General features: G+C 37.7%; 1 pseudogene; it reads left to right on the top strand.

Moving 5' to 3' along the window:
* Positions 1 to 17,831, top strand: part of LOC103257675 — a 54,046-nt pseudogene extending 36,215 nt beyond the window's left edge.
* The last annotated feature ends 5,728 nt before the right edge of the window (positions 17,832 to 23,559 follow it).

Below are 23,559 nucleotides of genomic sequence, written 5' to 3' on the forward strand. Positions count from 1 at the left end.
TTTATTTATTGTAGAGATGAGGTCTCGCTGCCTAGGCGGGTCTCGAACCTGCGGACTCAGGCAATCCACTCACCTCAGCCTCCCAAAGGTGTGGGATTACAGGCTGAGCCACTGAGCCCGGCTTATTCATGTCTTTTGCCCACTTTTTAATGAGGCTGTGTGTTTTTTTTCCTTTCAGTGCGATTGAATTACTTGTAGATCCTAGATGTTATGCCTATGTCAGATATACAGTTGGCAAATGTTTTTTTCCATTCTGTGGGCTCTCTCCCTGCTCTCTCGATGGTTTCTTTTGCTTTGCAGAAGCTCATTAGTTTAATGAGGTCCCACTTGTCTATCTTATTTTGTAAGGTATTGGCCTTTAGGGTTCTGAATAGGAATTGGTTGCCAGTTCCAATTTCCATAGGGGTGTCTCCTGCGTTTTCTAAGATTCTTATAGTTTGAGGTTTTACATTTAGGTCTTTGATCCATTTAGAGTTAATTTTTTTGTATGCTGATAGGTAGTGGTCCTGTTTCAATCTTCTGCATGTGGTTAGCCAGTTTTCCCAGCACTATTTACTGAATAGGTTCTCCTCTCCCCAGTGGTTGCTGTTGGAAGCTTTGTCAAAGATGAATTGGTTGAGAAATTGAGGCTTTGCTTCTGAAATCTCTATTGGTCTATAGGCCTGTTCTTGTACCAATACCAGGCTGTATAGATTACTGTAGCCTTATTGTAAAGTTTGAAGTCTGGAAGTGTGATATCTCCTGCTTTGTTTCTTTTGCTAAGGATTGTTTTGGCTATTCATGGCTGCTGATGTTTCCATATGAATTTCTGTATTGTCATTTCCAGGTCTGAGAAGAATGATGTTGGTAATTTAATGGGTATTGCTTGAATCTGTAGATTGTCTTTGGTAGGATAGACATTTTAACAATGTTGATTCTTCCTATCCATGAGCATGGAATATTTTTCCATTTGTTTGTGTCTCCTTGGATTTTTTTTTTTGAGCAGTGTTTTATAGCTCTCATTATAAAGGTCTTTCACTTCTCTGGTTAGGAAGATGCCGAGGTATTTCATTTTGTGTGTGGCTATTGTGAATGGGATTGTGCTTTTAATTTGGGTCTCTGCCTGTTTGTTGTTGGTGTATAGGAATGCAACTGTCTTTTGTACATTTATTTTGTATCCTGAGACTTTGCCAAAGTCCTTTATCAGTGCAAGCAGGTTTTGACAGATTCTCTTGGATTTTCAAGGTATAGGATCATATCATCAGCAAAGAGGAATAACTTGACTTCCTTGTTTCCTATTTGGATCCCCCTGATTTCTTTCTCTTGTCTAATTGCCCGAGTTAGGACTTCCAACACATTATTGAGCAAGAGGGGTGAGAGTGGGCAGCCTTGTCTTGTTCCAGTTTTCAGGGAAATTTTCGAGTTTCTGTCCATTTAGCAATCTGTTAGCTGTGGATTTATCGTAGATGGCACTTACTATTTTGAGGTATGTTCCTTCTATACCTAGGTGTTTGAGGGTTTTTATCAAGAAGGGATGCCGGATTTCATCAAAAGCTTTTTCTGCATCTAATGAGATAATCATGTGGTTCTTGTTTTTACACAACTGTTGATGTATTTAATTACATTTATGGTCTTGTGAATGTTGAACCAGCCCTGCATCCTGGAGATGAAATCTACTTGGTCATGGTGGATGATTTTTGAGATGTGCTTTTGGATCCAATTTGCTAGAATATTGTTGATGATTTTTGCATCTATGTTCATAAGGGATATTGGCCTGTAGTTCTCTTTTTTTTTTTGATGGATCTTTACCCGGCTTGGATATCAGTGTGATGTTAGCTTCATAAAATGATTTGGGGAGAATTCCATCTCTCTCAATTGCCTGAACTATTTTAATAAGATTGTATCAGCTCCTCCTTGTAAATTTTGTAGAATTCTACTGGAAAGCCATCCTGTCCAGGACTTTTTTTTAGTAGGTAATTTTTTTTTTTTTTGACAGAGTCAATTTCCTGTGTTGTTATTGTTCTATTTAGTGTCTCAATGTCTTCTTGTTTCAACCTGGGGAGGTGTGTGATGTCAGTAAGTCCTCCATTTCATTTAGGTTATCAAGTTTGTTTCCATACAGGTGTACATAGTAATCTCTGATAATCTTTTGTATTACTTTGGGGTCAGTTGTGATTTGATCTTTTGTATTTCTGATTTTGTTTATTTGGTCTTTTTCTTGGTCATTCTGACTAGGGGTCCATCAATCTTGTTAATTCTTTCAAAGAACCAGCTTTTTGTTTTGTTGATTTTTTTCTATAATATTTCTCTTCTATGTCCCGTATTTGGGTTCTTATTTTGGTGATTTAGATTCTTCTGCTGAAGTTGGGGTTTTGGTGGTCTTATCTCCCTTAGGTGATCTGTTAGGCTCTGCACTTGTGATCTTTCTGTTTTCTTGATGTGTGCTCATAGAAATATTAATTCCCCTCTGAACTGTTTTCATGGCATCCCAGAGGTTTTGGTAAGATGTTTCTTCATTTCATTTGTTTCTAGACTTCTTTTAATTTCTACTTTGATTTCAACATTGACCAAGTAGTTCTTCAGCATCATGCTGCTTAGTGTCCATGTCTTTGAGGGCTTTGGGGAAATATTGTTGTTGTTGATATTTATTTTTATTCCACTGTGGTTTGAGAGTATGCATGGCAAGATTTCAACCTTATGGAATTTGTTTATGCTTGATTTATGGCCAAGGATGTGATTGATCTTGGAGTGTGTTCCATGTGGTGATGAGTAGAATGTATATTCTGTGGTTGTTGGGTGGAATAATCTATAGGTATCTATTAAGTTCATGTGGTCGAGTGTCAAGTTTAGGTTTTGGATCTCCTTGTTGATTTTTTGCCTCAATGTTCTATCTCGAGCTATCAGTGGGATATTCAAGTCCCCTGCTATAATAGTGTTGGAGTCAATATCTTTTTTAGTTTATTTAGTAGTTGCTTTATAAATGCTGGTGCTCTGGCATATATGTTTAGGATGGATATTTCTTGTTAGTGGATTGAAGCTTTTATCATTATGTAGTGTCCTTTTGTATCATTTTAAATTTTTGATAGCTTAAAAGTTGTTTTGCCTGATATTAAGATTGCAACTCCTGTCTTCCTTTGTGCCCCTCCCACCCCTGCAGTCATTGGTGACTTCCATTGTTTTGGCACCAAGGTCTGATTTTTCAGTTTTGTCTTTGGTATGCTTGTAATTGCCTGGGGCCTTCCTTTGGTTTTTCCTCATTTGTGACAGATCTATTGTTTTTCACTTTTGTTCTGTTATTCAGTGTCAATGGGAGTGGTTTTCCCTTCTGATGTTTGCTCAGTCCTCTATTCTTCCCTGATCTGGGCTCTGGATTTGTTCTATTTTGAAATAGGATGGTAGATGGGAAGCTTTGCTGTCTCTTGTAGTTTTTGAAATTCAAATAAGGTAGGGGATGGGGTGCTAGGAATCAGAAACTACTAGCCAACTAGAATGTTCACTTATTGTGGTATGTGTTCCCTGAGACCCACTCCCCACCACCACTCTATATGATGATGCAAAGAGAAACTAATGCAAAAGCAATTGAACACATACACACATACCCCCAAACAAACTGAAATAACAACAAAGTGAAACAAAACAACAGCAACACAAAAACCAAGAAAACTAACTGCACACACACATGTCTAGCTCAAGGTGAATAGAAAAGAAAAACAGAAAGGCTAGAGGAAAATTATAAAAAAAGTGGGGAATTCAGATCAAACCCTCACACATATATTGACACACACCTTAAACTATTAAAAATGCATATTAAAAAAATTCCAGAAGGACAAAAAAGCAAAACCCACCAGCAACAACAAAATCAAAATATGAACACTCAATCATTCATACACACACATAAACAGAAAACGACAAATAAAATAAGAAAGAAACAGAAAAAAAATTGGCAGGGATGCAAATCAAACCCTCACATACACACTCATGCACAAAGGAAAAATATTTTAAAAATAGATGAATTAACAAGCAAACAGTCAAAAAAATTTTAAAAATTAAAAAATAATTGAAAATTAGAAAGAAAACAAACAAACCAAAAAATCAAAACCTGTCTTCTTGTTGCAGGTTCTGTTATTGTTCCTCTAATCAGGTCTCTCTTACAGAGTCACCTCTTTCACTCTCTTCTCAGGGAATGAAACAGGAAAGGAGGAGGGGCAGTGAAGGTGGGTGGGGCTGCAGTCTTCCCCTCCCACTATTGGAAGGTCAGGGAGATCTCCTCTTATGGGGAGTTATTTGATTGTCTCTTCCCCAGGTATGTACTCTTACCGGGGATGCCCCAGCAAGGCCTATCCTGAAATGGAGTTCTCCTATTGTGATTGACTTCCAGGCTCCTCCTGGTTTTGTCCCTCTCAGTAATGGCCCAGCTGTGTGGGTCTGACATTCAGAGGATTGCTGGGGAGGAGGGGGTTGGGGTCAGCCCCTGGACTCACAACTGATCTCTTTGGAGTTCTTTCTTATCCTTTTCTGGCCACACTCTTTGTCCCATGACTGGATTAGGGTAGGGAGTGGGGCACCTGCAACTCAACACTTGTCAGTTCCCTCTAAAGTTTGTGCTCTCAGGATATTCCCTCTGGGCCATGATCAGTCCCTGAGTAATTGACCTGCCAGTCACAGAGATTGGGTCTGTTGTTCTGTGGTGAGCAAGCAGAGCACTTTCCTGCCCTGCCTTCATGATAGTGGTGGGGTGCTTCTCTTGTCCTCTTCCATGGGAACTTGCCTCTATACTCCCTGTGCAACCTCTGCCAGAGCCCTGTCAGGGGCTGAACTGGTGAGACAAAGCCACGAGTTGGCAGTCTCTCTCCTGCTTCAATGGTGAGGGAGATCCTGGGGCGATAGTTTCTCTCTGCTGCTTTCAAAGGAAAACTTCTATCCATTAAAAAAAATGGTGCTCCACTTCTGCAACCTGGGAAGAGCCAGGAATGAAGTAGAGAACCTGCAGCACCAGCTGTTGCACCAGGGGCCTGGCCACCCTCTCACGAGCCCCACTTAGACAGTCTCTCCCAGCATTTTCTTCCCAGAGTGGGATTGTTGATAAATAAATAAAAAAAAGAAAAAAAAATGATGTTAGGCTGGCTTCTGCATCCTGGGAATCACTAGGATTCAAGTTACGCTGCTGTGGTACTGCCGCTGCACCAGGAGAGCCCTGGCCACTAGCTCCTTAGCCCTCACTCAGTCAACCTTTCACACACCCACTCATTCATGTGCAACAAAATTTTCCATACACTAACTCACTCACACGGGGACTTGCATAGTCCAACTGACTCGGTCGCCATCTTCCTGTTCATCTTGCTCATATTTTTTTCCTTCTCCTTGGACCTACCTATTACCTGAGAAACAGCAATATGGAAATTTGGCCAATTAATAACCCAACAATGGCATCTAAGTGTTCACATGAAAGAAAGGATCACATGTCTCACTTTAAATCAAAAACTATAAATGATTAAGCATAGTGAGAAAGGCATATTGATAATCAAGATAGACCAAACGCTAGACCACTTGTGCCAAAAAGTTTGACAAGTTGTGAATGCAAAGAAAAAGTTTTTGAAGGAAATGAAAAGTGCTACTCCAGTGAACACACGGATGGAAAGTGAAACAGGCTTATTTCTGATATGGAGAAAAATTTGGTGATCTGGATAGAAGATCAAGCCAGCCATAACATTTCTTTAAGCCAATGCCTAACCCACAAAAAGGCACTAACTCTCTTTAATTCTATAAGGGCTAAGAAAGGTGAGGAAGCTGTAGAAGAAAAGTTGGAAGCTAGTAGAAATTGGTTCATGAGTTTTGTGGAAAGAAACCATCTCCATATCATAAACGTGTAAAATGTAGCTGCAAGTGCTGAGGGAGAAGCTGCAGCAAGTTATCCAGAAGATTTAGCTAAGGTAACTGATGAAGGTGGCTAGAGTAAAGAACAGATTTTCAGTATAGAAGGAACAGTCTTCTGTTGGTATAAGATGCCATGTTTGACTTTCCTTGCTGGAGAAGAGCAGTTAATTCCTGGCTTCAAAGCTTTGAGAGACAGGATGCTAACACAGCTAATGACTTGAAGTTGAAGCCAGTGCTCATTTACCATTCCAAAAATCCTAGGGCTTTTAAGAAGTATGCTGACTTCTGGGAAGATGGCAGCAGAGCCAGTCGGACTATGTGAGTCACAGTGTGAGTGAGTGAGTTTATGGAAAATTTTGTGTGTTTGTGAGTAAGTGGGCATGTGAGTGGTTGACTAAATGGGGACTTGGGAGCAAGCAGCTAGGGTTCTCCTGGTGAAGTGGCTGGTGCTGCAACTTCTGTGCTTGGACTTTAGTGCTCCCCAGGGCACAGAAGCTGAGTTCCATTTTTTCTTAAACATCAAAACACTTCCCAGGAAGAAGCTGCCCAGAGTGACTGCCAGCTCCAGGCTCTGCCTCACCACTGCAATACTTGGCTGGACTCTGGCAGCAAGGACTGTGGAGAGAGCACAGCAAGGGAGCCTAGAAGCAGAATCCCACTGGAGAAAATAAAAGAGGCACCTTGCCATCATCTTGAAAACTGGGCAGGAGTGATGCCACAGAGCAACAGACCCAACCTCTATGACTGGTGGATTGACTACTCAGGGGTTGATTGTGACTCAGAGGTAATATCCTAAAAGCACAAGATATGGAAAGACAGGACTGAGTGTTGAGTCTCAGGGCACCTGAGACTCAGTGCCGTAACCTCTACTCTGATTCAGTCACAGGACAAATGGTGTGACCAGGAAAGAATGAAGAAGACCTCAGAATAGATCAGTACTCCCCATCCTCCCACTTATTCAACTCTCAAAACTACAAGAGACAGTAAAACTTCCCACCCACAGTCCTGTTTCAAAATAGAACAAATTCAGAGCCCTGACGAGGGAAAAATAGAGGGCTGAGCAAACATCCAAAGTGAAAGCCTCTCCCACTGTTACTGAATAAAGGAACTGAAGAAAAAGAGAAATTGATTAGTCACAAGTGAGAAAAAAATCAACGAAAGAACACAGGTAATTCCCAGTGTAACAAAGAGAAAATGCCTGAAAAAAAATCAGACCTCAGAACCCAAACAATGGAAGTCACCAACAACTGGACCCAGAATACAACAGAAATTAGAGAATGGATGGAAAGTGTGAATAAGACTCAAGAAAGACAAGAGGCAACATTGAAATAACTTGTAACGGAGGTTTTGGCTATATTAAATTTCATCCAGGGTGAGGGGTAGGGGGAACATGATGACAAGCATGGAAAGCAGAATTATTCAAGCAGAAGGAAGAATCTCAGAACTTGAAGACCAAATACAGAATTAACCCAACCTGTAATAAAATAGAAAGAAAACTCAGAAAGAAAGAAAAAGCCTCCAAGAGATGTGTGATTATATCAAGAGACTGAACCTGCAGCTGATTGGTATCCCAGAAGAAGAAAGGGAAATGGAGAACACCTTGGAGCAAGTATTCTAGGAGGTTATGCAAGAAAGCTTTCCCCATCTCACCAGAGATGAGCCCATCCAAACACAAGAGGTACAGAGAAGCCTCACAAGACATCAAATGAGAAGACCAACCACTAGACATGTAGTAATTCACCTACACAAAGTAGGAACAAAAGAAAAAATCCTAAAGGCAGGAAGAAAGAAAGGTCAGACTACCTACTGGGGAAAACCAATCAAATAGTAGCAGACCTATCAGCAGAAACACTACAATAAAAGAGACTGAAGTCCAATATTCAGTGTCCTCAAGGATAAACAATTTTAAACAAGAATTTCCTTCCTAGGCAAGCTCAATATCACCAGTCATGGAGAATCAAATCCAAAACCAAAGAGATTATGTATCTTCCAGACCAGCTCTACAGGAGGTGCTTAAAAAGATATTAAGCACAGAAGAAAGAAAAAAAAAGGACAAACAATTCCCAAGAGAACAGGCAGACACAGAATCAAAAGAAACACATCATGACTACCAACTAAAAAAAATGCATACATCAAACCAAAAGTTAAAGCAAATCAAATAAAGAAAAACTTTATAAGAACTGCATTGAAAACCCAGGAAAGCCTACCAAAAATCTCCTTGCACTAATAAAGGACTTTGGCAAAGCCTCTGGGTATAAAATCAATGTTCAAAATACAGTCGCATTTCTAAACACTACCAATAAACAAACAGATACCCAAATAAAAAGCACAATTCCATTCACAATTGCCAGAAAAAAAATCAAATACCCTGGCATCTTCCTAACCAGAGATGTGAAAGACCTTTACAATGAAAACTACAAAATACTGCCCAAAGAAATCCAAGAAGACACAAACAAATGGAAAAATATTTCATGCTCATAGATTGGAAGAATCAACATTGTTAAGATGTGCATCCTACCCAAGGCAATCTATAGATTTAGCACAATACCCATTACACTGCCAGCAGTATTTTTCTCATACCTGGAAATGACAATACAGGAATTTATATTGAAATATAAATGACCATGAATCACCAAAACAATCTTCAATGGGAAAAAAAAGTAGGAGATATCACACTCCCAGACTTTAAACTCTATTACAAAGTTACAATAATAAAAACAGCCTGGTATTGGTACAAGAACAGGCATGTAGACCAATGGAACAGGATAGAGATTCCAGAAGCAAAACTTCAATTTCTCAACCAACTCATCTTCAACAAAGCCTCCACCACTTACTGGGGAGAGGAGAACCTATTCACCAAACGATGCTGGGAAAACTAGCTGACCACATGCTGAAGATTAAAACAAGATCCCTACCTGTCACCAGACACAAAGATCAACTCTAAATGAATCAAATACCTAAATGTAAAACCTCAAACTATAAGAACCTTAGAAAATGCAGGAGATACCCTTATGGAAATTGGAACTGGCAACCAATTCCTTATCAAAAGCACAAGCGCTGATGCCATAAGAAATAAGATAGAGAAGTGGAACCTAATCAAACTGACAAGCTTCTGCACAGCTAAAGTAACCATCGAGAGAACAGGGAGACGGCCTTCAAACTGGGAAAAAATATTTACCCACTGTATGTTTGACAAAAGTCTAACATCTAGGATCTACAAAGAACTCAAACATGCTGAAAAGAAAAAACAAACAGCCCCATTACAAAGTGGGCAAAAGATATGAATAGACAGTTCTCAAAAGAAGACATATGAGCAGCCACCAGATACATGAAAAAATGTTCAGCCTCACTAGTCATCAAGGAGATGTAAATTAAAATTACACTGATATATCACCTAACTCCAGTCAGGATGGCTATCATCAATACCCACCCCCCCCAAAAATAGATGCTGGAGAGGAAAAAGTGAAAAGGGAATAGTTTTACACTTTTGGTGGGAGTGTAAATTAGTACAGCCTCTGTGGAAAACAGTGTGGCAATTCCTAAAAGATCTAAAAATCGACCTTCCATATGATCCCATGGTCCCCCTACTGGGAATATACCTGGAAGAACTCAGATCACTCTATAAAAAAGATACCTGCACACGTATGTTTATCATAGCATTGTTCACAGTAGCAAGAACATGGAACCAACAGTGCTGCCCACTGAAAGAGGACTGGATAAAAAAATGTGGTACATATACACAATGGAATATTATGCAGCCATAAAGAATAACAAAATCATTAATTTAACAGCTACTTGGATGGGTTTAAAGTCTATAATACTGAGTAATCTTTCACAGAAACAAAGAACTGAGTATCACATGTTCTCACTCATAAGCAGACCTTGAGCAATTATCATAATACTATAAAAGAATGATTGGCAGTAGTGGGAAACTGCCAGGAAAGGGGTGCAGTATTGGCAGTAGTGGGAATCTGCCTGCGGAAGGGGATGGTACACATCATTAACTAGGGTACCTGCATAATGAGTATTTGCATACCTAATCCTGAATTGTACCCCACATTTTTAAAAAGAATGAAAAAAAAAGAACTGTATGATGGGGATAAACAATCACATTTCAATAATTAACCTGAATGTGAATGGACTAATGCACCACTGAAAGGACACAGAATGGCAAACTGCATAAGAAACCATGACCCAATAATTTGCTGCATTCAGGAAACTCATCTCACCACAAAGGATGCACACAGACTCAAAGTTAGAGGATTGAAAATGAGTTTCTAGGTGAATGGATCACAAAAGAAGGCAGGAGTCTCAATCTTAGTATCAGACAAAACAACTTTTAAGCTATCAAAAATTTGAAAAGATACAAAAGGACACTACATAATGATAAAAGTTTCAATCTATCAACAAGAAATAGCCATATTAAACACATATGCATCTAAAACAGGAGCAACAGCATTTATAAAGCAACTACTAAAAAAAGATAATGACTCTAATAATACTTTTATAGCTGGAGACTTAAATACCCCACTAATAACCTTGTATAGATCATCAAGGCAGAAAATCAACAAAGAGATCTGGACACTCAACCAAATAGACTTAATAGATACTTACAGAACACTTCACCAAACAACCACAGAATATACAATCTACTCATCACCACATAGAACATACTCAAAGACTGATCACATCCTCAGCCATAAATCAAGCATTAAAAAATTTCATAAGATCAAAATACTGCCATGCAAACCACATTGGAATACAAATAAATACAATATCAACAAAATTACCCCAAAACATGGACTCTAAAAAGCATGATGCTGAACAATTACTGGGTCAACACAGAAATCAAAACAGAAATTAAGAGATTACTGGAAACAAATGAAAATGGAAAACATCCTACCAAACCCTTGGGATGCCATGACAACAGTTCTAAGAGGAGGTGAATTTATATCTCTATGAACACACATCAAGAAAATGGAAAGATCACAAGTTAACAGCCTAACAAATCACCTAAGGGAGATGGAAAGACGAGACCACCAAAACTCTAACTTTAGCTGAAGAATCCAGATAGCCAAAGTAAAAGCCCAAATACGGTACATAGAAGACAAAAATATAGAAAAAAAATCCACAAAACAAAAACAAAAAGCTGATACTTTGAAAGAATAAACAAGACCCCTAGCCAGAATAACAAACAAACAAAAAAGCCCAAGTAAACACAATCAGAAATGCAAAAGATCAAATCCTAACTGACCTCAAAAAAATACAGAATTTAATCAGAGACTACTATGTGCACCTATATGGAAACATACTTAAGAATCTACATGAAATGGAGGAGTTTCTGACATACGACCTCCCCAGATTGAAACAAGAAGACACTGAGACACTAAATAGGCCAATAACAACCCAGGGAAGTGACTCTGTCACAAGAAAACTACATACCAAAAAAAAAAAAAAAAAAAAAAAGCCCTACACTAGACAGCTTTCCAGCAGAATTCTGCAAAACTTACGAGAAGCTGATACTGACCTTATTAAAAGAAGGCAATAGAGAAAGAAAGAATTCTCCTCAAATCATTTTATGAAGCTAATATCATACTGATACCCAAACTGGGTAAAGAGCTAATAAAAAAGGAGAACTACTGGCCAATATCCCTAGTGAACATAGGTACAAAAATTCTCAACAAGATTCTAACAAATCGATCCAACACACATCTCAAAAATCATCCACCATGGCCAAGTAAGCTTCATTCTTTGGATGCAGGACTGGTTCAACAGCCATAAGATCATAAATGGAATCAAACACATCAACAGATGTAAAAACCAGAGCCATATGATTGTATCATTAGATGCAGAAAGTACTTTTGACACAGTCCAGCATCACTTCTTGATAAAAACTCTCAAACACCTAGGCATAGAAGGAACTAACCTCAAAATAGTAAGTGCTATTTATGATAAACCCACAGCCAGCACATTGCTAAATGGACAGAAATTGGAAGCATTTCTCCTGAAAACTGGAACAAGACAAGGCTGCCCACTCTCATCCCTCCTGTTCAACATTGTGTTGGAAGTCCTAGCTAGAGCAATTAGACATGAGAAGGAAAACAGTGGTATCCAAATAGAAAAAGAGGAAGTTAAGTTATCCCTCTTTGCTGATGATATGATCCTATACCTTAAAAATCCAAGAAACTCTGTCAAAATTCTCCTTTCACTGATAAAGGACTTAGGCAATGTCTCGGAGTACAAAATAAATGTGCAAAAGACAGTCACATTCTTATACACCAATAACACACAGACAGAGAATCAAACAAAAAGCACCATCCCATTCACAGTAGCAACACACACACAAAATGAAATACCTTGGCATCTTCATATCCAGAGAAGTGGACCTTTACAATGAAAACTACAAAATACTGCCCAAAGAAATCCAAGAAGACACAAACAAATGGAAAAATATTCCATGCTCATGGATTGGAAGAATCAACATTGTTAAGATGTCCATCTTACTGAAGGCAATCTACAAATTCAAAGCAATACCCATTAAATTGCCAACAGCATTCTTCTCGGATCTGGAAATGACGATACAGAAATTCATATGAAAACATAAACAATTACGAATAGCCAAAACAATCCTTAGCAAAAGAAACAAAGCAGGAGATATCACACTTCTAGACTTCAAACTTTCCTATAAGACTACAGTAATCTAAACAGCCTGGTATTGGTACAAGAATAGGCCTATAGATCAACGGAATAGGATAGAGATTCCGGAAGCAAAGTCTCAATTTCTCAACCAACTCATCTTGACAAAGCCTCCAACAGCAACCACTGGAGAGAGAATAACCTATTCAGTAAATGGTGCTGGGAAAACTGACCTGGCTGATCACATGCAGAAGATTGAAACAGGACCCCTACCTAACACCATACACAAAAATTAACTCTAAATGGATCAAAGACCTAAATGTAAAACCTCACACTATAAGAATCTTAGAAAATGCAAGAGATACCTTTATAGAAATTGAAGTAGGCAACCAATTTCTGATCAAAACCCCAGATGCCCATGCCATAAGAGGTAAGATAGATAAGTGTGTCCTCATTAAACTGAAAAGCTTCTGCAAAGCTAAAGAAACCATCAAGAGAGCGGGGAGACAACCCACAGAATGGAAAAAAAAAAAATTTGCCAACTATATATCTGACAAAGGTAACATCCAGGATCTACAAGAAACTCAAACATGCTGAAAGGAAAAAACAAACCATTCCATTAAAAAGCGGGTAAAACCCATGAGCAGACACATCTCAAAAGAAGATATATAGGCAGCCATCAAATGCATGAAAAAGTTCTCACTAAACATCACAGAAATTCAAATCAAAACCACATTGGATACCACCTAACCCCAGTAAGAATGGCCATTATTAATAAAACAGACAATAATAGATGCTGGTGAGGATGCAGGGAAAAGGGACCACTTCTATACTCCTGGTAGGAATGCAAACTAGTTCATCCTCTATGGAAAACAGTGTGGTGATTTCCAAAAGAACTAGAAATTGTCTTTCCATATGATCCAGCAATCCTCCTACTGGGCATATACCTGGAGGAACTCAAATTATTCATAAAAAGATACCTGCATATACATGTTTATGGCAGCACCATTCACAATAGCAAATACATTGAACCTATCATACTGCCAAACCGGGCTGGATAAAAAAAAAAAAAAAAATGTGGTACCTGTACATGATGGAATATTAAGCAACCACAAAGAAGGACCAACATATGGACTTTGCAGCAACTTGGGTGGATTCAGAGTCTATAAATGATCTATAACAGAAACAAGGAACGGAGCACCACATGTTCTCACTCCTAAGTGGACCCTGAACATTTACTATAATACTACAAGAAAGGGATTGTTAGCAGCAGGATACTGCTGGGTGGGAGGGGCACATAACATCAATAAGGGTACCTGATCACCAACCAGGCAAAGTGATCCTGAATTGAACCCCACATTTAAAAAAAATATATATGTAAACACTTATCTCTAAGATCTTTGCAGAGAGGAAAGATTACTATTTTGCTGAAATTTGTTTCTAAAAAAAGAAAAGAATTATGCTAAATCTACTCTGCTTTTGTTCATAAATGTAACAACAAAGCCTGAATGGTGACACCTCTGTTTACAGCAAGGATTGCTGAATATTTTAAGCCTACTGTTGAGACATACCGTTCAGGAAAAAAGATACTTTAAAAAATAATCTCATGATAACATTTTAATGGGTAGGGAGTTGCTTCTTATGCATAAGCAAATAATTTTTTTTGAGATGGACCCTACTTCTGGTGAACATGCACATAGTAACCCAAGGACTCTGAAGAAGATGTACAAAGAGTTTCATTTTTTTTCCTTGTAACACAATATCCATTCTACAGATCATTATCAAGGAGTAATTTCAACTTTCAAATCTTACTTAAGAAATGCACTTGGTAAGGCTATAGTTGCTGTATATAGTGATTCCTCTGATGGATCTAGGAAAAATAAACTGAAAACTTTCTGGAAAGAATTCATCTTTCTAGTTGTCATTGACAACACTTATGATTCATGATAGAATAGCAAAATATTAATATGAACAAGAATTTGGAGCAAGTAGATTCCAGCCCTCAAGGATTACATTGAGGGGTTCAAAACTTCAGGGGAGGACGTTCCTGTAGATGTGATGGAAATAGCAAGAAACTAGAATTGGAAGTGGAGCTGTAAGGTGTGACTGAATTGCTGCAATCTCATGATAAAACTTTAGTTGATGAGGAGTTGCTTTTTATGTGTGAGCAAAGAAAAAAATTTGGGTTGGAATCTACTTCTGGTGAACATGCTGTGAGCATCGTTGAAATGACAACACAGGATTTAGACGATTTCATGAGCTTAGTTGATAAAGCAGGGGCAGAATTTGAGAGGATTGATCCCAATTTTGAATGAAGTTCTATTGTTAGTACAGTGCACCAAACAGCATCACACGCTACAAAAAAAATCATTTGTGACAGGAAGAGTCAATCGATGTGGCAAACTTCATTGTTGTCTTATTTTAAGACATTGCCATAGTCATTCTAACCTTTGAGAACAACCTCCCTGATCAGTCAGTAGCCATCAACACTGAGGTAAGACCCTTCATCAGCAAAAAGATGACAACTCACTGAATGCTCAGGTAATTGTTAGCATTTTAAAGCCATCAAGTATTTTAAAATTAAGGTATGTACATTGTTTTTTAGACATAATACTATTGCACACTTAATAGACTACAGCATAAGATAATATTTTCAAAGGAGTTTAAATTTTAAAAGTAAAATTTAAATTCATATGTATGAAATTAGTTTGATTGATATCACTTCAACTTACTACTGTGGAAGTTAACATTCCGCATCACAAAAACCATAGGTTAATTCCTCTGAAAATGCTATTAGTCCATGGACTAAAAGTTTCTTCCAGATCATGTGATCTTTAAGTTATTTTAATTCTTACATTTCAAAGCTCTTTAGTACTGATTGTTTATTACTTACAGTTTTGTAAAGCAGTATTTTAAAATACTTAAGAAAGTGAAAATACCTCATTTTACAGCCTCATTTCACCATTTGCAAGCTATATGATTGCAAAATTTACTCAATTTTTCTGTTTCAGTATCCTTTTTGATAAATTAGGAATAATTATAGTATCTATGCCAAGTATTATTAATATGTGTATAAAACTTAAAACACTTGGCATCTAAAAGCTTGAAAATGGTTCTTCATTATTCTGAAACCAATACTTTGAGTTCATAGATCAAGGGGTACAATAGTTAATTTCCAAGTAATATATTTAGAATTTTCCTATACTAGCAATATATTTCCTCAAAAATCTGGAACAATGTAACAAAAATAAAAAATGTTGATTTTCTTGAATAGTTTTGAATGTTTCCCTTACAATAGATCTCTCTGCAATATTGAGATAGCTAGTGGCAAGAGTTACTGTTCTAGAGTTATTGGTACAGATTGTATGTGTTCTTTCACAATTCTGATTCTTTCAGTCACAAATCTTATTAAACATCTAGCTTTGATATATTATTATCATCTTTCCTATGAGTTATACTAAAATTCTTGAACAGATAGGTAATTTCACTTTTAATTGAGTATATTTTCATTTTTCTTACCATCATCTGTATAAATCGAAGACCCTTCATAAGTTGAGAGTATTTTGTGTGTTGTGAGAGTTTGGATAGGTGTTTCCCTCTTATTTTCTCACAGCTACAAATAGCTTTTATTCTCAGTAGTTAATTGATGATCATGTAAGCATGCACTTTTAAAAAAATTTGACATTTAAAATCTGAATCTGAATAAAGAGAATTTCAGGCCTTTAAATCAAGACTGGTAACTGCGACCCTTCCAGATATGATCCGATCCATATTACCAGATCTGTTCACGTTTTGCCTTTACTAGGGTCAGAGGGTGTTACCAACTTAGAACTACTGCAATTGGATCTTTTAGCCTGACAGTTTTTACCAGGGGGTAGTATGAATTTGAACAGCAGACTTTTATGTGAGCAGGCTTAAGACTACACATTCTCAGGGAAAATTACTTATTTTTCTGTTCTAGGACTCTTGATTCCTTGTATAAGTTTTGCTTCAAAGTCAGTATTGTTGTTTTTAAGTTTTTCCTTTTGTTATGATGATTTACTCTTCATCCTGGTACCTAAGGGTTTTCTCTAATTACTGGTGATTTTATCAATGCATTGTTGAATGGATTGCCTGTAATACGTTCAACATGTGGGGATTTTTCTTTACTGTAATAGAGTTGTAGAGAATACTATAGAAATGTAACTCTGACTTTCAGATTTTTAAGTCTAATTTTGTTTCATTTCTTGGTCTTTTGGAGTATGTCTTCAAGAGTTTTGCTTTCATGGTACATAGAATTGTTTTCCCACTCAGAGTAGTTTTTACATGCTTGGACACAAAAAATATAATTTGGTGCAAGATTAAATTGTTGGATCATTCAATGTTCATCTCAAAAATCTGCTATTGCTACAGTTCCTTTTGGCATTTAATGCTATAAAGGAGAAGTCTGAGACCAGTTTGATTTTTTGTCTGTTTTATTGTAGTTAATTTTTGGTTGTTTACTCCAGATGTCTTACAAGGGTTTTAACATTACTATTCTTATAATTTAGAGAAAAACATTTAATTTAATTTAATTAAGAAGATGTGCATTTGCCATCACGCCTCTTAAACTCTATTCTTTTTTTTTTTATATAACACAATTATTCTTTTACACTTTTAACAATATAATTTCTCTTGTTCAAAATAAATATACACCCCGTTTATGGAGCAGGATTCAAAGTGGATAGTGGCTGGAGGGGGCTTGTACAGTGTTATCGCTGGCCTTGGATGACTTTTTAGTGAAAAATGATCCCTGCTGAGCTCGAGGTTGAACTTAGAGAGAAATTCATCCTCCCAGAGGGGGCATCCCGGGGAATGACCCCTTTCCGCTCACGAGGTCGAGGGTCCAAACCATCTTCCCGGCCGCTCCCAGCTGGCTCCAGCTCCAGTGCCAGTCAGAGTGATGCCAGCTGCACGTCCAAGCCTTCTTCTCCAGCCACCCCTGCCAGCGGTACTAAGGTTATCCCCCCCATCAGGCAGCAAGTTGAAACGCCCAACACCAACTTTTCATTCTAGTCCAACATCCCTTGCTGGTGATACCAGCAATAGTTCGTCCCCAGCCTCCACAGGTGCCCAAACTAACCCGGCAGACCCTAAAAGGTCAGCCAGTCCGCCCCAGAAGTCCAACTGGAAGTTGCGCCGGGAGTCGAGCCAGCAGCTGGCGAGGAAGGGACGCCTTTGATTTTGACCTCGTGGAGACGCAGTCTGCTTGTTCAGACACTTCAGAAAGCGGTGCTGCAGGGGCCAGGGGAGCACCACTGCCTCTTCAGCTCTATTCTAACGCACACATTTTATCCCCAGATGTCTTAGTTGGGGCCTCATGAGGAGCAAAAAGAATTCTCTTGTTTAATTCACTGAAAAATTTTTCTTTCAGTTCAAAAGGTGTTTGGGAGTAGAAAAAATTTTCCAGTTTTCTAGTTGTAGAGTTTCTGGCTACTGAGTCAAGAGATACACTAGAAAAAAAAAATGAATGTCACATCTTTTTCCCAGGTAGTCTGAGTTCGTGAGGTGTAGCTTTGGCATTCTTCGATGTGATCTTATTGTCAGCTTTAGTTGTCAGCTTGGATTGTCCTTTGGTTTTAGTTTATATGTTTTCTATTTTATCTGTGTGTTTTACTCATACCTTGTAAGAGGCTACTTTAGAAGGTGCTAACAAGAAAACATTTTATATCCTAGTCTGTTTACATTTAATCACAAGTAATTTGTTATTAAGATAATGCTTAAAATTTTCACTTGTTTAATATTGCTTTATGCATATACACTACATAATAGCTTTAAATATTTTTAACTCATGTGTCTTTGTCACAATTTACCACTTCTATCTTTGTCCTTGACCTTTTCTAAATTATTCATTTTGCCATTTAATTTAAAAATGTGATGTTCCATCAGTAATCAGAATCCTAGTTGGTGAAAAATTATCCAGAACTAAAGTTTTGGCTTTTTTGTGTGTGTTATGTTCTAATTTTTAATGGAATAATTAGTAGCTGCATGGTTCTTTCTAAAACCTGGTTGAACAGTCTCATTCAGTAAAATTTAAATCTATAGCTAGAAAATACCTTTAAAATATTATTTTTTCTTAAAAAGCAGACAATAATAAGGCATTGACTTAATGATACATTAGGAAATGAATCAAAGACCAAATTTCCATCTTAAATAATAAACTTTAATTTAAAAAAGTATCAAAACAATTTTTAATGAATGAAATCACATCAATATAAGCTAGGTGTCAACATAAACTAGATTAGTCAAACATTTAAGTCAAAATTAGCCATTGAAAATGCTAACACTAACTTAAGTGTGGTCAATATCCTGTTCTTTGAGTCGTCAAATATCAGGTTTAACAGTAACCTCTCTAGTAAAGATCTATTTTTGGATGCTGGGCTTTGATTGCCTAATACAATATATTTAATAAAAGCAATCAGGAAATGAAATGGGTTATTTCCCGATACTTCTTTGCAGTCCATTTGGTTTCCTATAATTGGGACCAAATTTTCCATCTGCCTTGGTCCTCTGTTAATGATTTCAGCTAAAACCATCGCATTTCCCTCCTTTGAGTTTCTGCTACAATAACCCCTGATTAAATGTCAGGTTTTTGTTTTCATTGTTCTACTTTTTTTTCCTATTTACATTTTTGACAGCCTTCCCTCTCAACTGAATACTGTTATCACTTCTTTATTTTAATCCTCTCCCAAGCTGCCTATATTATCACCCCTGCGTTTGAGAACTCAGATTCTTACCCTTTAATCCACTAATTGGCTTTTTACCCTGTCTCACCTTGCCTCCTCTTTATGCATCTGACCCTTCTTTCTACCATACAACCTGCCCCCCTGGCTTGCAGTCCTGCCAGATCTTCTTACCTTGTGCCCTTTTACTTCACCCAGAGGACTTGATTAATATTTTTCTTTCCAATCTCCCAAATGTTTCTGTGAGTATGACATCCATTATAATATTTTTCTAAAATCAATAGCACATTTTCCCATTCTTAGATAACTTTTTTAAACAAGATACTTATTTTGCAAAGTCAATATTTTTTGATTAAGGATATGCATTGGTTTCAACAGCTGGGAAAATGTATGTAATTAACAAACATTTATTTCGTCCTATTTATACTTTCCCTTTGGTGAGAAAAGAGTATTGGCTTATTATTCATTCAGTGAGTGTTTTCTCTTTAAATATGAATATTGTAGTAGGATATTAAAATTTATGCTTACTTTTTAGTGAGTTCGAACATGTGGCAAAATCAAAATGTACGAAAATGAACTATGACAATATTTCTCATAAAGTGTGCATTGATAGAGTGAGTGGTAGATTTGTCAAATTTTTATCTTTGTAATATCCTCTTAATATGTTCTATGTAATAGGATTATATCTATGAATATAGGACAAATTGTAGAAGAGTATGCTAGTGTATCCACAGTTTTCTCAATTCATATCAATAAAAAAGTTTGAAATTTGTATTGCTTTCCATGGAAATTTTAAAAGTACACCTTTTTTCTTCATCATAATCCTGCTTTTTGACATAGGCACAAACTGAAATAGGCCTGGTTTCTATAATAAACTCACATTTAGAAAGCCAATTTTAGCCGGGCTCGGTGGCTCAGCCTGTAATCCCACGCCTTTGGGAGGCTGAGGTGAGTGGATTGCCTGAGCCCGCGGGTTCGAGACCCGCCTGGGCAGTGAGACCTCATCTTTACAAAAAAAAAAAAAAAAAAAAAAAAATCAGCCGGGCGTGGTAGCGCATGCCTGTAATTCCAGCTACTTGGAAGGCTGAGGCGGAAGGATCACCGGAGCCCAGCAGGTCGAGGCTGCAGTGGCCGGGAGCGGCCACTGCACTGCAGTCTGGGCGACAGAGTGAGACTCCAACTCAAAAAAAAAAGAAAGCCGATTTTATTAATTGAATGAAATTTGGCTTAGTAGAAAACATGTCACCAAGAATTTCACCAGGAAGAATCATGACAGAGATTCAAGACTGACTGGGATTTCTAAGAATTGTGAGCTGTATCTGCATAATAGTAAAATTCTGGTCATGGGAAATGAAAGCATAGATTGTACCATCCAAGGTGAAGGAGAAAGTGTCAGGATAAAGACTGGCTGTGATAAAATGGGCCAGAGAATCAGTGGATAAATCAATGCAGAAAAAGATAAAACAAGACCCCACCAAATGCATTTAATGTGTTTCCGTTCTATGAATTAGGAGTTTAGAGTGACTGCATTAAGTCAAGTTGACTTTCTGGAGAAATCAAATTAGCACTGATTTACAGAAAATTAGGAATTTTCTATAAGACATTAAGTTTTACAATATAATCAGCATACTAAAAATATAACTTACCAGTGAATTTAAGGAAAAACAAATATAAGGAAATAGATCTGGATCTGCAGAAGAGTACTTTCCACAAATGATACTTAAAAGTTTAAGTCTGGCTAAAAACTGCAGGTCAATAAGCACTATATAAGTAAATTATGTATTATTTTTTCTATAATTTCATCAATACAAATTCCTTAAAGTAAAAATTTTTAAGTAGACGCTAAACATTACCGTGTGAATGTGCTCTTCAAATGTATTTTCAGACTTTAACTTCAAGTATGTTGGAACATTTTCTTCCTTGTTTTATTCCCATTTTCACTGGGAATTCTGCAAGGACAAGAGAAAGATCTTTGACCACGAAAGTATCTAATTAAAGTTTAGCAGCCTAGGCTCTCTGTGTGAAGACTTGCTACACACACACACACAAACGGATTTTTAAATGGCCAACCAATAAATTAAGAGGATTGGGCCTGGAAATTTCTGCTATGTCTTTGGATCTCTGAGAGTTCTGGATATTTACTGTCCACTATGGTAAGTTCTAGTCACATGTAGCTGTTGAGCATTTGACTTGTGGTTGATCCAAAGTGAAATGTGCTACAAATTAAAATGTACACTGACGTTTGCAGACACAATACAAAAAGAATGAAAAGTATCTCATTGTCTCAATCCATTTGCAATGCTATAAAGGAATAACTGCCTCTGGGTAATTTATTTAGAAAATAAGTTTATTTGGCTCAAGGTTTTGTAGACCAAGAAGCATGGGCAAGCATCTGCTTCTGGTGAAGGCTTCAGGCTGCTGCCACAGATGATGGAAATTGAAGAGGAGCCAATGTGTAAAGAAATCACATAGCAGCCGGGCTCGGTGGCTCAGCCTGTCATCCCGCGCCTTTGGGAGGCTGAGGTGAGTGGATGGCCTGAGCCCGCGGGTTCGAGACCCGCCTGGGCAGCGAGACCTCATCTCTACAATAAATAAAAAAATCAGCCAGGCGTGGGAGCGCATGCCTGTAATTCTGGCTACTTGGAAGACTGAGGCAGAAGGATTGCCGGAGCCCAGCAGGTTGAGGCGGCCACTGCACTCCAGTCTGGGCAACAAAGTGAGACTTCAACTCAAAGAAAAGAAATGAGAGAGAGAGAGAGAGAGAGAGAGAGAGAGAGAGAGAGAGAGAGAGAGAGACCATTTAACTTTAATATATTCTGGTTATCTCACATGGATTAAACATTAGATTAAACTTTATTGTGTCATCTTCATCTGTATTTTGGCGCATGCTCTAAATCGTGTCTATAAATTTTCTTTCCAAGGAATATTCCTTTGGATTTAAAAAAGAACACAAGACGAGTTCTAAATGAAAGCTATTTAGCATTATTGGTACCAAAGTATTGGTATTCCAAGTACATTTTCATCATGTATTTTAAGGCATTCCCACATAAACTCTTTCTGGAGCTGCAAACAGTTGGAGACATGAACTTTTTTTCATTCTTTTTTTTTTTTGAGTTGGAGATTCCCTCGATCACCCAGACTGGAGTGCAGTGGCTGCTCCCGGCCACTGCAGCCTCAACCTGCTGGGCTCCGGCGATCCTTCTGCCTCAGCCTTCCGAGTAGCTGGAACTACAGGCGCTACCACGCCCGGCTGATTTTTTGATTTATTGTAGACATGAGGTCTCACCAAGTTGCCCAGGCGGGTCTCGAACCCGCGGGCTCAAGCAATCCACTCACCTCGGCCTCCCAAAGCGCGGGGTTACAGGCTGAGCCACTGAGCCCGGATGACATGAACTTTGTTATAGTTTGCTTCTTCTCTTTCTTACCTTCTGAGGGTGAATCATAAATGCAAATAGTCAAAAGGATTTGAATAAAGGGAAGGTGGAAGGAGCTTGCCCAGAGGGTCCTGAGCTGGATTTGTAAATGTGGATCATGAGGCCAAGGTGCTTGGGTAATGTAAGTAAACTTCTTAAAAACAGTTGTTTGGAAGTAGAGGTAACTTTTCAGTCACACAAGAATTGAAGTTCTGTGGCCTCTCTTCTCAGAAACATTCATCTACTCGTTTTTCATATTGAAAAGACCCTTTTGGTGTTCATATATGTATATATATTTTGCACTATCTTTCTTTGTATGACTTTCTGGATAATTTGTTCTTTCCCTTTGATTTCCTTTTCAATCTAAGGGTTTGTGAGGAATGGGCTTTTGATTTCCGAGTCTGCAAGATTTTTTGGTCTCCAGCATATAACTGGATTTTGATTTTAAACCAGATCAGATGTTTTTGTTGTATAATAAGAAAATTTAATCCTGCACTTAGTGAAATGATTGATACTTTTTTTTCCATTTCTGATGACTTTTCCAGTGAGATATTTATTCTTTGATCTCTTGTTGATTTTTAAGAACTACCATAATTTACCATTCCTGTTGTCACAATAAAACCCATATTTGTCTACTACCATTTGAAAAATACTGTATCAAATATCCTCCCCCTCACCAAAATGCATTGTTTCCTTCTTTGATGTGCATTTTGAGCAATGATTTAATATTTATATTAAAAAAGTAGATTCCACATCATCCTCTCCTTAAATTTTTTTTTCAGCTCTGACATTTGGGTTTGGCCAAAAGAGGGTTAAGAAACAGTAGCCGCTATAATATATCTATAACTCTTTGGCCTTTTTAATCTTTGCGTTTCTTTTACAAACAGGTACTTTTCTTCTATGTGATATGCAAATCTCCCAGCTCCTAAGAGCAACTGGATAGGGATATGTGTTTC

This window comes from Carlito syrichta, unplaced genomic scaffold (genome assembly GCF_000164805.1).
Source record: "Carlito syrichta isolate Samal-C Ts95f unplaced genomic scaffold, Tarsius_syrichta-2.0.1 Scaffold301834, whole genome shotgun sequence".
Classification (NCBI taxonomy): Eukaryota; Metazoa; Chordata; class Mammalia; order Primates; family Tarsiidae; genus Carlito; species Carlito syrichta.